At 44.0% G+C, this 16,037-nt stretch overlaps 1 protein-coding gene across 2 annotated transcripts in view; it reads left to right on the top strand.

The window, feature by feature from the left end:
* The first annotated feature begins 13,031 nt into the window (after positions 1 to 13,031).
* The window catches only part of LOC122934932 (beta-galactoside alpha-2,6-sialyltransferase 1-like), a 239,285-nt gene continuing 236,279 nt past the window's right edge, over positions 13,032 to 16,037 (top strand). For both annotated transcript variants that reach the window (XM_044290607.1, XM_044290608.1), the window contains exon 1: positions 13,032 to 13,248. The gene's annotated coding sequence lies outside the window, so the exon portion shown is untranslated. The remainder of the gene's footprint in view (positions 13,249 to 16,037) is intronic.

Genomic DNA, 16,037 nt, shown 5'->3' with positions numbered 1-16,037 from the left:
CCCCTGATGCACCCCTAGAGTAGAAACTCAAATAAGTGACCCCATTCTAGAAACTACACCCCTCAAGGTATTCAAAACTGATTTGATAAACTTTGTTAACCCTTTAGGTGTTCCACAAGAATTAATAGGGAGCCCAGTCTTCATTCCTCAGCGGCAGGCTGAGTTACAGGGGGCAGAGACAGTCGGTCCTGTCCCCCAGCAGCAGAGTGTTTTATTGGGAAAGGAGAGCTTTGTCCTCCCACCCCAGCAGCAGAGTGTCCAGCAGGGAATAGAGAGCCCAGTCTCCTTTCCCCAGCAGCAGGACACTGTATTGGGAGCGGAGACGCTCGTTTGCCCTCCCCAGCGGCTGGAAGTATGTATGGGAGAGGAGATTGTTACCCCCTATCCCCAGCCTCAGCTTAACGTACCAGGGGGAGACAGTAAGCCCCACAACAGTGCAAATGGGACCGTGGTCTCTGCACCCACAGCACAGGGGGTAGGGACAGTCGGTCCTGTCCCCCAGCAACAGGGCTGTTTGTCCTAAGGGGAGACAGTCGGTCTCCCCCCACAGCAGCATGGTGGTCTATCTAAAGGGGAGACAGTCGGTCTCTCCCTACAACAGCAAAGCTGTGTATCCAAAGTGGAGACAGTCGGTCTCCCCCTTCAACAACCAGGCTCCAACCAGGCTACGTCCGTGGTAGCGCTGGCACCAGGGCAGAGTACCTCTGGTCTCTGCCCACTCAGCAACCCACCAAGGCAGTCTACCAGTCCCCCACACAGCCGTAATGAGGCACCTGGACATGGACAGGTTTCTCCCTTGCTCAGGTGTAGTAACCATTTATTGTGGGTGGGCTGTACTGCTGTTTCTGTTTTGTGGGTGGACTGCTGGACTAACAAGGGCACTGACTGGCAGAAAGTCATATACCCTGTTAGTCTGTTTGGAAAAGGGGAGAGATGTCCTGGCTTGAATCCAGAGGGGAAACAAACCAGGCTGGTTTAGTGAGCTGCATCTATATTTATTTATATAAGGAGATATATAACGCGAGTTTGACCGCAACGCGTGGTTGATTAAGTGTGGTAGCGTAAGTGTGTGACTTAAGATTAAGTGAGGGAGTATCTGAGAGGTAAATTAGTTGTGGACATTGAGTGGCTGTATTTGACTGTATTGTATGCTGTGATAACACTTTTTTTTTCCTTCTCCAGGGGTTGCACAGGTGAGTAATTAGGGTGTGGCTGTCTAATTCGGGTGTGGTTGTCTAATTAGGAGACTATAAAAACTCAGCAGTGTGAGCAGCACAGCCTCTTTGAATCCAGAGGGGAAACAAACCAGGCTGGTGTGGTGAGCTGCATCTATATTTATTTATATAAGGAGATATATAACGCGAGTTTGACCGCGACGCGTGGTTGATTAAGTGTGGTTGCGTAAGTGTGTGACTTAAAGAGGACCTTTCATCAGAAAAAAGTATGTAAACTGACTATACCGACGTGTAGAGCGGCGCCCAGGGATCCCCCTGCACTTACTGTTATCCCCGGGCGCCGCTCCGTTCTCCGGTTATAGCATCCGGTATGTTCCTAGTTAGGCTCCACCCAGGGGAACTTAGGCTCCACCCAGGGGAACCTGCCGGCATCTCTTTCTCCTATGCTGTAGCGCTGGCCAATCGCAGCGCTCAGCTCATAGCCTGGCTATGAGCTGAGCGCTGCGATTGGCCAGCGCTACAGCATAGGAGAAAGAGACCGCGGCAGGTTCCCCTGGGTGGAGCCTAACTAGGAACATACCGGAGGCTATAACAGGAGAACAGAGCGGCGCCCGAGGATAACAGTAAGTGCAGGGGGATCCCTGGGCGCCGCTCTACACGTCGGTATAGTCAGTTTACATACTTTTTCCTGGTGAAAGGTCCTCTTTAAGATTAAGCGACTTTAGATTCAGGGACTTCAGTGGGGGACTGTAATTAGCCAGTTTCTTAGTACTACATTATATTGTATTTTTTGCTTTGATGGTGTAATCCCCATTTAGTATGTGTTGCACAATTTACAACGCAGTCCAGTGCACATCTTGCATGATGTATGCAGTTCTGGAACAGGAGTTCAAGGGTGCATATCTTTGTTCAAGATGTGAGCAAATTACCCGTTTGGAATCGCAAATCGAGTCTCTAAATGGGCAAGTTGCAACACTGAGAGGCATTGACAATTTGCAAAAGAGTTTGCTTCTCACCAAGCAAGCACTCTTTGGGGTAGTTGAGGGGCAGGGTGACAGAGAGGAGGCTGAGGAAAGTGAGGTAGCTAGCTGGGTAACAGTTAGAAAGCGGGGTAGAGGGAAGAGTGCCAGGGAGGCTAGCCCTGATCTGACACACCCCAACAAGTTTGCACGTTTGGCAGATGAGGGGGATGTCAGTCCAGGGATGGCACTGCCGCAGCCAGACACTTCCTCTGCCAGTCAGGGGAATGCCAGCTCCGGTAAGCAGGGGACCAGGAGAGCAGGGCAGGCCAGACAGGTGCTGGTAGTGGGAGACTCAATTATTAGGGGAACAGATAGGGAAATCTGTCACAAAGACCGTGATCGCCGAACAGTGTGCTGTCTTCCTGGCCCTAGAGTTTGACACATCGCGGATCGGGTTGACAGATTACTGGGAGGGGCTGGAGAAAATCCAGCGGTCATGGTCCATATCGGAACTAATGACAAAGTTAGGGGTAGGTGGAGAGTCCTTAAAAATGATTTCAGGGATTTAGGTCAAAAGCTGAGGGCAAGGACCTCAAAGGTAGTATTTTCCGAAATACTACCTGTACCACGGGCCACACAAGAGAGGCAGCAGGAGATTAGGGAAATTAACAAGTGGCTTAAGAACTGGTGTAGGAAGGAGGGGTTTGGGTTCCTGGAGAACTGGGCCGACTTCTCTATCGGCTACAGGCTCTATCGTAGGGACGGGCTGCACCTCAATGGGAAAGGGGCAGCTGTGTTGGGGAAGAAGATGGCTAGAAGGTTGGAGGAGTGTTTAAACTAGGGACTGGGAGGAAGGGTAATTATGTTATAGGATGGGAAGATAGTGCAGATAGAGACCGGGGGCAAGGTAGTGAGACTGGGGGAGGAATGGAAGAAGGGACTAGAACAGTTCAGAAGGAAAGGTGTAGAGTAAAAAATATACATAAAACTCTCAAATGTATGTATACTAATGCCAGAAGCCTGACTAATAAAACTGGTGAACTGGAATTAGTGATGTGTGAGGAGGACTATGACATAGTGGGAATAACTGAGACATGGCTGGATGATAGCTATGACTGGGCAGTTAATGTACAGGGTTACAGTTTGTTTAGAAAGGATCGTCAAAACCGGAGAGGGGGAGGGGTCTGCTTTTATGTGACGTCCGGTCTAAAGACAACACTCCGTGAAGATATAAGTGAGGGACATGAACATGTGGAGTCACTGTGGGTAGAGATACATGGCGCTAAAAACAATAATAAATTACTAATAGGAGTTTACTATAAACCACCTAATATACCAGAGTCCACAGAAAATCTACTACTAAACGAGATAGACGAGGCGGCAAATAATAATGAGGTGGTTATTATGGGGGACTTCAACTGCCCAGATATAGACTGGGAAACTGAAACTTGTATCTCTCATAAAGGAAACAGGTTCTTGGCAATAAGCAAATACAATTACCTCTCCCAACTGGTTCAGGACCCGACTAGAGGGACGGCCATACTGGACTTAGTATTAACCAATAGGCCTGACAGAACAACAGACGTGCAGGTTGGGGGACACCTGGGAAATAGTGACCACAAAGTAATAACCTTCCAATTATCATTCAAGAGAGCGTTTCTACAGGGAGGAACAAAAATACCAAACTTCAAAAAAGCTAAATTTAGCCAACTAGGAGAGGCCATAGGCCTAACTAAATGGGATAAAATCCTCACAAATAAAAATACAGCCACAAAATGGGATATCTTTAAAAGCATCCTAAAATCTCATTGTGAGAGGTACATACCGTATGGGAATAAAAGGTTAAGGAACAAAAAGAAACCAATGTGGATAAACAGAACTGTAAAGAAAGCAATAAATGACAAAAAGAAAGCATATAAAACACTAAAACAGGAAGGTAGCACGGAAGCACTGAAAAACTATAAGGAAAAAAATAGAACATGTAAAAAACAAATAAAAGCGGCCAAACTAGAGACTGAGAGATTAATTGTCAAAGAGAGTAAAACTAACCCTAAAATGTTCTTCAATTATATAAATGTTAAAAAGTATAAATCTGAAGGTGTCGGCCCGTTAAAGAGTAATGAGGGGGGAGTCGCAGAGAGCGACGAGGAGAAAGCAAAGCTGTAAATATTTTTTTCTCCAATGTATTCACTGAGGAAAATAAACTGTCAGATGACATGCCAAATGTTGAAATAAATTCCCCATTAAAAGTGTTCTGTCTGACCCAGGAAGAAGTGCAACAGCGACTTAAAAAGATTAAAATAGACAAATCACCAGGACCGGATTGGCATACACCCCCATATCCTAAGGGAATTAAGTAATGTCATAGCCAGACCCTTATTTCTGATATTTGCAGATTCTACATTGACAGGGAATGTCCCACAGGATTGGCGCATGGCAAATGTGGTGCCAATATTCAAAAAGGGTCCAAAAACAGAGCCTGGAAACTATAGGCCGGTAAGTTTAACATCTGTTGTGGGTAAACTGTTTGAAGGTTTTCTGAGAGATGCTATGTTAGAGCATCTTAACGGAAATAAGCAAATAAAGCCATATCAGCATGGCTTCGTGAGAGATCGATCATGTCAAACAAATTTAATCAGTTTCTATGAGGAGGTAAGTTCTAGACTTGACAGCTGCGAATCAATGGATGTCGTGTATCTGGACTTCTCCAAAGCATTTGACACTGTACCACATAAAATGTTAGTATATAAAATGAGAATGCTCGGACTGGGAGAAAACGTCTGTAAGTGGGTAAGTAACTGGCTCAATGATAGAAAACAGAGGGTGGTTAATAATGGTAAATACTCAGATTGGATCACTGTCACTAGTGGAGTACCTCAGGTAATTAACACTGATGAGGACAGTATACTACTACAGAGCGATCTGGATAGATTGCAGTCTTGGGCAGATAAGTGGCAGATGAGGTTTAACACTGACAAATGTAAAGTTATGCACATGGGAAGGAATAATGCAAGTCACCCGTACTTATTAAATGGTAAAACACTCGGTAACACTGACATGGAAAAAGGTCTAGGAATTTTAATAAACAGCAAACTAAGCTGCAAAAAACAGTGTCAGGCAGCTGCTGCCAAAGCCAAGAAGATAATGGGTTGCATCAAAAGGGGCATAGATGCCCGTGATGAGAACATAGTCCTACCACTTTACAAATCATTAGTCAGACCACACATGGAGTACTGTGTACAGTTCTGGGCTCCAGTGAACAAAGCAGACATAGCAGAGCTAGAGAGGGTCCAGAGGAGGGCAACTAAAGTAATAACTGGAATGGGGCAACTACAGTACCCTGAAAGATTATCAAAATTAGGGTTATTCTAATTAATATGTATAAATATATCAGGTGTCAGTACAGAGATCTATCCCATCATCTATTCATTCCCAGGACGGTGACTGTGACGAGGGGACATCCTCTGCGTCTGGAGGAAAGAAGGTTTGTACACAAACATAGAAGAGGATTCTTCACGGTAAGAGCAGTGAGACTATGGAACTCTCTGCCTGAGGAGGTGGTGATGGTGAGTACAATAAAGGAATTCAAGAGGGGCCTGGATGTATTTCTGGAGCGTAATAACATTACAGGCTATAGCTACTAGAGAGAGATCGTTGATCCAGGGAGTTATTCTGATTGCCTGATTGGAGTCGGGAAGGAACTTTTATTCCCCTAAAGTGAGGAAAATTGGCTTCTACCTCACAGGTTTTTTTGCCTTCCTCTGGATCAACTTGCAGGATGACAGGCCGAACTGGATGGACAAATGTCTTTTTTCGGCCTTATGTACTATGTTACTATGTTACTATGTGACGAAACCAGTCTCGCCACATTGCATTGGAGAAGCCTGGTTGCCCGCCTGCTTCCTTTAGACTATGGCCCCATGTTGAAACGCTTGATTTTCCCCTGCAAAGACTATTTGAAAGAATTTGGCTCCATGGTGATTGAACTGTATTCGTGTAGTCTGAGTGCCATTCACCTAATAATTGAATGCGCTCAGACCTGAGCTATCTGGGGATATGTTAAATGTCTATGTTTTATGCAATAGCTGCACAGTTAAATATTCTTATGTCTTTTATTGTCTTTTGCTATCATGTGGCTAATTAAGTTTTGCCTCTGCCCTGTGAGATAAATTGGATTACTTCCCAATTGTCTCCAGGACAGAAGACATTGTGTAAAACTATGTATTCTCCTGCCTGTGATAATTACATTAACCCATTGTTTAAGGTAATTGTATCACAGGCAAAGGGAAGGATTTTATATGGGAGTATCTAAGTGTATTGTACGTGGTTACTGGTTGTTTTACAAAACCCTGTGGGTGGTACTAATGTGTAGGAATTATATCACTGTAGTACGGAACGCTATGAAAATTAGATAAAACTAATACTTTATTATTTCAAACAAGGGGGGAGGGGAAGGGGAAAACTACAACCTATATATAAAATTCTAGATGACCACCTAACCACAGTGTCTGAGACGGATCAAGATGGCAATTGGATGGAATCGAGAAATAAAAGAACCATTCCGAATCCAGGAAAATGGATACAAAATCCTCACTAGGTGGTACAACACACCAGATAAGACCGCCCTCTTCTCTCGGTCTGCATCGGACACATGCTGGAGGTGCCTAGAAGAGAAAGGAACCTTCCTTCACATATGGTGGTCGTGCCCCCCCCATAAACAAATGGTGGGTCAGCATATTCTCACTGGCAAACAAAGTCTGTCACTCTTACTTTCAACCCTCGCCCCAATTGGCCCTATTGTCCCTCAGTCAGGACAAGGGCTACCCACAACCCCCCTTCATCTTCTCCCAGATGCTGATAGCTGCCCGGCTCTTACTCCCCTCATTCTGGCTGCAATCTCAAATACCCTCTTTGGAGCAATGGCTACAGAAGGTTGACTAACTACATCTTCTCCCAGATGCTGATAGCTGCCCAGCTCTTACTCCCCTCATTCTGGCTGCAATCTCAAATACCCTCTTTGGAGCAATGGCTACAGAAGGTTGACTAACTACATAGGCTTGAGGAAATGTCCTCCTGGGAGTCCCGCACACACACTGTATTCCTCAAAAAATGGCTCCCATGGTCGTCCTACAGGGCTCCCAAACACAATTAGACCTTTGGCGCCTGGTATACACGTTATAGCCCTGAGCATCTGTACATCTGAGTATGCGTCACAGAACACTCCATAACTGACCCAGCCATACTCTACCCTTTCAGCAACACTCTATTCCAATCACACACAACCATTATCCCTGGTTGCCTCATCCATCTATTCATCTACTCAATCACTTGTCTCATCAATCTCTTTATGTGCAACTGTTAATCTCATGCATATGTTTTTTACACCTGTAACATTCTGCTTGCTTATTGACTTGGCCTGCGCTCCAATACCTTGTAACCCTGTTACTCTCATATTCTTATTGAAAAATTAATAAAAATATAATTAAAAAAAAAAGATGGCAATTGGAACCGCAATGGGCGGTACCGCTCAGTTGTGGATAGGGTCACTAGAAAGTCCACTACTGGTGTGTTACTAAAAGCTGCACCACCAGGCCGGCCGTGATGAACTGATACAGCCAGAAGTATGGACCATGGTACGGACAAGGTGCTCTGCTCAAAGGAACCAGCTTGGTGTGCCCTGGACTAAATTTAACAAGCTAATCCATTGATAAACATCTACCCATAGGGACTGACCTGCATGAGAACCATCTGTTCGTGTGTGAACCAGATGTCTAAGTGCCGGCCCTACGAGCACGAATCAAGGGACACTAGACTTAGCTGGGTAGAGCAAAAGAGGAGCTTGATCGCAACTGCTCACGAACTGCAGAGGGCTGGGGTACCACAGACCTCAACTGCAGTGTGGGCGCAATACAAGTCACATGCAAAAAGCATAAGTTTGCCCCCACTCATCGCTCGATGCATTTCGCCATGTGTGGCTCATCAGGAGCATAAAAATGTGGGTTCGAGACAAACAAGATGAGCTGCTAACCTCCGTAACAGAGGCTGCAGCTGTCAGCACTAAGTGGCCATGCGCGGCCGCTAGGACGCGCGCTATATAAAGAGAGACCTCCTGCCCTCTTCTGAGTCAAGCCTCTGGGGCGGCCAATGGGGAGACAGGAGGCGCGGCACCGCCGTATCAGCCATCCCGCCCCATCACTCCACCCCCTCTGTGAGACGATCTCAGACGAATGTCAAAACATTCGTATCCTGAATATAGAAGTGACCAAGCGGCGGCTGTACATTACTGCGGCAGTATGGTATTGTAGGGACCGGGATAGAGGTTTCATGATGGTATATGGTCAAGTGTGTTGATTACGATATTGATTACAGAATAAGACACAGCGGCAGGGACAATGAAAAGTCCTGCCACATGTCACAATTAAGGTGATGCTTGTAGCGACTTAGCGAGTGTTCGCAAGAGACCCCTTTTGACTACAGAGGATCGGGTGTCCCGTTTAAAGTGGCAACCAGATCAAGAAAGATCATGCCCTAATTTATATTGCACCCGTTACAATCCATAAAGTAACCTAAAAGGAGCCGCATATACAGGGACTCAATGAAACCAGACGAAGGAGCTGTGGTCATCTAGAATTTTATATATAGGTTGTAGTTTTCCCCTTCCCCTCCCCCCTTGTTTTAAATAATAAAGTATTAGTTTTATCTAATTTTCATAGAGTTCCGTACTACAGTGATATAATTTTTGATGGTGGAACGTATACCTAACACCAGATACTCGTCAGTGAATTGTTAATGTGTAAGAATGTGTATATAAGATCAATAAACACGCAGCTCTGGCTGACCACTGCTTGACCCTCAACACAGAGCCTCGTCTCGTTCTTCGGGGGGATTCACTGTTTGCTGTTAGAGACTGATTGCTAGGAGTGTAAGCCGCTTGGGTGCGTTTCCTATTCGTCTGCTAGCAGCTATTCGCGAGGTTCCGTTCGGGAGTTTGGGGTGCTATGCTGTATTCCGTTCGGGAGTTTGGAGCATTCCCTTGTATGCCGTTCGGGAGTTTGGTGTTCTGTAAGTAGCTGTGCCTGTAGCTCTGGAAGAGGAAGATTGCCTAAACGGTTTTACCCCCTTTTATGCCCGGGGTGCAGTTACAGCACTATTTTGGGGTGCGTGTGACTTTTTGATTGCTTGCTATTACAATTTTTGTGATGTAAGGTGACAAAAAATGCTTTTTTACACCGTTTTTATTTTTATTTTTTACGGCATTCACCTGAGGGGTTAGGTCATGTGATATTTTATAGAGCAAGTTATTACGGATGCGGAGATACCTAATATGTATACTTATTTTTATTAATGTAAGTTTTACACAATGATTTCATTTTTGAAACAAAAAAATCATGTTTTAGTGTTTCCATTGTCTTAGAGCCATAGTTTTTTCAGTTTTTGAGGTTGCTATCACACTTTTTGTGATGTAAGGTGACAAAAAATTGTTTATTTATCACAGTTCAAATTTTTATTTTTTTACGGTGTTCATCTGAGGGGTTAGGTCATGTGATATTTTTATAGAGCCGGTCGATACGGATGCGGCGATACCTAATATGTATACTTTTCATTTATTTATGTAAGTTTTACACAATAATATCATTTTTTTAAACAAAAAAAATCATATTTTAGTGTCTTCATATTCTGAGAGCCATAGTTTTTTTCAGTTTTTGGGCAATTATCTTAGCTAGGGTCAAATTTTTTGCGGGCTGAGATGACGGTTTGATTGGCACTATTTTGGGGTGCATATGATTTTTTAATCGCTTGCTATTACACTTTTTGTAAGGTAAGGTGACAAAAAATGGTTTATTTATCACAGTTTTTATTTTTTATTTTTTACGATGTTCATCTGAGGGGTTAGGTCATGGGATATTTTTATAGAGCCGGTCGATACGGACGTGACAATACCTAATATGTATACTTTTTTATTTATTTATGTTTTACACAATAACAGCTTTTTTAAAACAAAAGAAAATGATGTTTTAGTGTCTCCATATTCTGAGCCATAGTTTTTTTTTTTTTTTTGGGCAATTGTCTCAGGTAGAGGCGCATTTATTTCAGGATGAGGTGATTGTTAGATTTGTACTATTTTGGTGGGCATACGCCTTTTTGATCGCTTGCTGTTTTACTTTTTGTGATGTAAGGTGACAAAAATGGTTAATTTAGCACAGTTTTTATTTTTTACGGTGTTCATCTGAGGGGTTAGGTCATGTGATATGTTTATAGAGCCGGTCGATACGGATACAGCGATACCTAATACTTTATTTGGGGAAAATGCCGTTTTTGTTTATTTTTACTTAAAACTTAAATTTTTTGGGGGGGGGAAATTTTATTTTTTCAACTTTTTTCACTTTATTTTTTGGTCCCACTTTGGGACTTCAACTTTTGGGGGTCTAATCCTTTACAATGCATTCCAATACTTCTGTTTTGGAATGCATTGGCTGTATGAGTAATACTGTGTGTATTACTCATACAGCTTCCTGCCTGTGAGATCCAGGGGGCTGGATCTCACAGGCTCGTCACCGGAAGGCAGCGCAATGCCTTCCTTAGGAATCGTGCTGCCTTCCATGCCATCAGGTCCCCCCTACAGCCCCATGGGGACACGATGGCACCGCTGCCCGCCGCCGCCGCACGATTGAAAAGCCGCAAACTGCAGGTCTCAATTGACCTGCGGTTTGCGGCAACCCCCTCCGCGCATTTAGCCAAGGTGCCTGCTCAACGATTTGTGCAGGCACCTTGTTCCGATCACCACCCACCGGGCTTCGGTGATCGGAAATACACATGACGTACCGGTACGTCATGTGTCCTTAAGTACCGGGACAACATGCCGTACCGGTACGTCATGTGTCCTAAAGAGGTTAAGTAAGGGGGTAGGTAAAGACCCAGAGTGCCATTACCACTTCTGTACCCCGCTACTGTCTCCTATATAGGTATTTATTTCAGGTCCATCACAATGTGCCTATCTATTTCTTGTAACTGTTATGCTCAAATGTAATGTACCTGGTTCACCAGAGGTGGCAGCGAACATGGCAGTGCTACTTTGCATTGGATGGAACCCTTCTTTCCATTCTATACCCCCTCTCTAAGGAGAGACTAGTAGTTAGTTAGTTAGTTAGAGTAAGTAGAGAGTAACCCCTGCCAAAGGAGGAAGCAGGTCCACGTCCTTGCTGGATGTGACTTGCCTAGCCAGCTAGAGCACCTTCAGCTCTGCTGGATATGGAGGCCACAGCTTGGAGCCTCATCAGCCAGGAGGAAAAGTTCCCTGGATTAATCTAGAGTCAGACTACTGTACAGAGAGAGTAGTTGCAGCCTAAAGCAGAAAGCAAAGATTCCATTTAAGCCTGTCAGTACAGAAGAGCCAGAGAGCAACAGTTGTAGCAGAGATGAGTTTGCCTGCCAGAGTTAATGCTAACGCCTGCTGGAGCCAAGATTAAGTCTGTAAACTGTTGGAGAAACGTTTATTCAAGTAAAGCTGCTATTGAACTTCACACAAAGTCTGGACTTATTTTATTACTTTCCTTTTGCACCTAACGGTGCTGGTATCACGAACACCAGAGACCCTGCCGCCAAGGCACCTTAACAAAAACCCATTCCACTCAGGGCACCTCAAACACCATCTGGCGGGATTCCCTGGACAAACCGAGAGTACTCTGAAGGAACTGGTGCCATCCTTCCCATCACTGCACACCGGCCCAGGGAGGCTCTGCTAACCATGAGTAAATCAACTACTACCCCCATCGGCCAACTGTGCCTCACGTGTTTCCTCTGCAGACCCAGTCGCTGCACATGGCTGGGGCTCCTGACGGTTAGACCTTCAACTGCGATCATCATTGTCGTGGGATACCTTCTTTAAGGGCCCACACACAACTGTAGTTGTGGTCCACATTTGATCCACATTTTTTGTGGATCACACCCAGATCCATTCATTTCTATGTCCGCATCTGTATGTCCGTTCCGCAGTCCCACAAACAAGACAGGACATGTCGTATTTTTGTCCATTTTGTAGACAAGAATAAGCAATGTTACAATGAGTCTGCAAAAAAAAAAAAAAGATGTAATACGGACGTCATCCATATTTTTTGAGGATCCGCGTTTGGACCCGGATCCGCGTTTTAATGCGTTTTGCACGCGAGTGAGAAATATCGGCATGTTTGGTACCCAGACCTGAACCCGGACTTCTTCACAGAAGTTCGAGTTTGGGTTAGGTGTTCTGTAGATTTTATTATTTTCCCCTATAACATGGTAATAAGGGAAAATAATAGCATTCTTAATACAGAATGCTTAGCAAAAAATCCATTGAGGGGTTAAAAATAATAAACTAATTGAACTCACCCCATCCACTTGGTCGCATAGCGGATCTCCTCTTCTTTCTACTTTCTTCAGAACCTGGCTAAAGGACCTTTGATGACATCACTGCGCTCATCACATGGTCCATCACCATCGTCTCCTGGCAACCATGCGTGAAAATTGCACCGCATCCGCACTTGCTTGTGGATGCTTGCGATTTTCACGCAGCCCCATTCACTTCTGAGGGGCCTGCGTTGCGTGAAAAACGCACAATATAGAGCTTGCTGCAATTTTCACGCAACGCACAAGTGATGCGTGAAAATCACCGCTCATGTACACAGCCCCATTGAAGTGAATGGGTCCGAATTTAGTGAGGGTGCAATGTGTTCACCTCACGCATTGCACCCGTGCGGAATTCTCGCCCGTGTGAAAGGGGCCTAAGGGTTGAAAATAATGAATTTAGCTCATCATAGTTTTATACAAAGTAGCTTCACTTTAAATTTCCATTTTCTTATGAAGTGAGAGTGTTTTGTACCTCCCAGTTCCTGCTTCTGCCTCTCCTCCGATTGTCCATTAAAGTTTCAGTCACTTCTGTGTTTTTCATTGAATCCTTCTCAGTCCTGAATACTTTGCATTTTTAGTGTAGAAGAAGCAAATGTCCCTTTAAAGTGTTGATAACTTGAAGCGTTTAGGCTTATACCATGTTAGCCGATGATAAGGTGAAGAAGAAGGAGAGCAAAGCCCAGAGCATATGATATTACCATTCCAGCAGAGATGACACCCTGAGCCTGGTAAGCACATGTGCTGTCTAGCAGCTGTTGTTTTGTCATGCTATATAGCAGAGGGCAATTTACAACCTGTAGCAGTTTAGCGATTGTGGGACTATAAGTGCAATTTAAACCGTATGCTTATTTTCAACTCTAGAGATTGTGCAAAACAGGACTGAAAGCTTTCAAATGTATTTGCAAAAGGTTACTTCCACCACATGTGATGTTTCATAATCATTGTTACTATTGCATTTTTGTACACGTTATTTAAAGGGTCAATGAGTTTTCCAAAAACTTTTGATATGTCACAGACCCCCACTGATCCCTAGAATGAAGAGAGAGAAGTGCTCGCATATCCTCTGCAACCAGAGAGCGTAATATGTGAATGCTTCCCTACCCCTTTTGTAGCCCGGCTTCAGCACTCAGACCCCCACCGATCAAAACTTTTGATGTCGCCACAACATATCAAACATTTTTTGAAAACTCATTGACCCTGTAAAATTTCATGTGAAATTAACCTTATTTTGGATTATAGACATGTTTCTTTTTCAATTTTTTTAAATCTTTGCATTTCAAAAGCCATAGCTTTTTACATTTTACGTCGACAGTTGCATGAGGACCTGTTTTTCCTATTTTTAAATGGCACTATTTTGAGGTACATCTAATGTATTAGGGGGAGGGACATCGTGAAAACAGCAGAGCAATTCGACCCTTGTTTTTTGGGTTTTGTTTTTATTGCGTTCACCGTGTGCTATAAGTGACATAACTTTATTGTGCGTGTCAGTACGATGATGCCAATAACAATTATATAGTTCTTTTATTTTCTTTCCCTACTTTTGCACAAAAAAATCTTTTTTTTTTCACAGTCAAATCTTTTTTTCACATAGTCATTCTCATTGTATGAGAGTTTGCTTTTTGTGGGAAAAGTTGTAATTTTCATTGGTGCCATTTTGTGCGGCCCGCAAACACTTGAATGGGTCAGCAATCGGCAAGATACGGAGTGGTGTGGAACGGAGTGGAAGCCCGCGGTAACACTATGGAGTGCCATGCCTCCCAATGTACGTTGCAGATCGCGGACCCATTCAATTGAAATTATTCTGCATTTGCAGTGTATTGTGTCAGTTACTTTAAGAACTTACATAATGCCTATTTATCCCTGCCAAAAGGGAAGACCGAATAGAAAGGGATATATGGCAGGCTAGAGGCCGAGTCTTGGGCCCTAAACTGTCTTGGCAACCCCGTGCTGCCCTGTGATTGCATTGTGAGAGACAAAGCCACTTCCCTTTCTGTAACCACTTAGATGCTGTGGTCAGTACTGACCGCAGCATATAAGGTGTTAAACTGCTGGATTGTATCGGGGATGTATAATGTAGCTTCGTGCCTGACTCCTGCTTCTTAAAAGGGTTGTCACACTTCAGGAAATGACATTTATCATGTAGAGAAAGTTAATATAAGGCACTCACTAATGTCTTGTGATTGTCCATATTGCTTCCTTTATGTACTAGATTCATTTTTCCATCACATAATATGTTGCTTCTTTCCATGGTTACGACCACCCTGTAATCCAGCAAGGGTGGTTGTGCGTGCACAATACAGGGAAAAGCACAGGCCTCTTTGGTGGCTTGGACCATGAGAGTAGGTATAGTCCAGTATTTTTAGTGTGCAAGCACGACCACCTCTACTGGATTGCAGGGTGGTCGTAACCATAGAAATAAGCAGTTTACAACTTGATGGAAAAATTAACCTAGCCAGTAGAGTTGATCGAGAATGCTCGGCCGAAAAACCATTCAAAACCAGCTCTCATCGGACTAAGAGCCAGTTAGGCTAGTTTCACACTAGTGGCAGGTGAAAAACCTGTCGGATCCGTTCTGCCGCTAGTTCACATGTTCCCCCGCCCGGACTGCCGCTCCGTCCCCATTGACTATAATGGGGGCAGGGGCAGAGTTCCAGTGGCAGCACGGCGAGAGGCAGCCGGACTAAAAGTACTGCATGCAGTATTTTTTGTCCGCCCCCGCTATAGTCAATGGGGACGGAGCGGCAGTCCGGGGGCACACGTGAACTAGTGGCAGGACGGATCCGATAGGCTGTTCACCCACTGGAACAGCCTGCTGGAATCCCTTGCGACTAATGTGAAAGTACCCTAAGCCTAAGTACCCTAAGTACCCTACCCTAAGAGTTGGTTCATAACTGTCATGACTCATGAACAGCGCCATCTATTTGTTTCATAGACTTATGACAAGACTATGAAACCAATAGATGGCGCTGTTCATGACTCATGAACAGTGCCATCTATTGGTTTCATAGTCTTTTTTTTAAATACATTTTATTAGGTTTTGATAATTTGCACATTTACATTCAAAGGTATATATTGGATCAAATTACAGGTCATATTACTTTTTTTTACAGATATGTGCAGTAAAAACAAATATAAAACACATATAAACAGTGCAATAATCCTTTCCCTAAACATTTCCCTTCCCCCCCTAACCCTCCCCCCTTCTATACAAGTGATGTGGTTTAAAGTTTTCTTTTTATTATAGGTATTCCTGGAGGTGTAACTAATTTGGAGTTCATGTGGATTTATTGTCATGTAGTCTCATGGTAGTGCGTCTTTATGTAAGGATTGATGATGCTTTATATGTTATTTGGTTTCATGGTCTTATGACAAGACTATGAATCCAATAGATGGCGCTCTTCATGAGTAGTGTAGATCACGAATATTGTAATCGTGAATTTTTATCGCAAATTTCCTATGCAAATGGTTTTTCTGCTGAAAAACAAGGCAGATTCTGCTCATTTGCACATCTTTCCCA

The sequence above is a fragment of the Bufo gargarizans genome, chromosome 4 (genome assembly GCF_014858855.1).
Source record: "Bufo gargarizans isolate SCDJY-AF-19 chromosome 4, ASM1485885v1, whole genome shotgun sequence".
NCBI lineage: Eukaryota > Metazoa > Chordata > Amphibia > Anura > Bufonidae > Bufo > Bufo gargarizans.
This window is presented reverse-complemented; position numbering and strand designations above follow the sequence as displayed.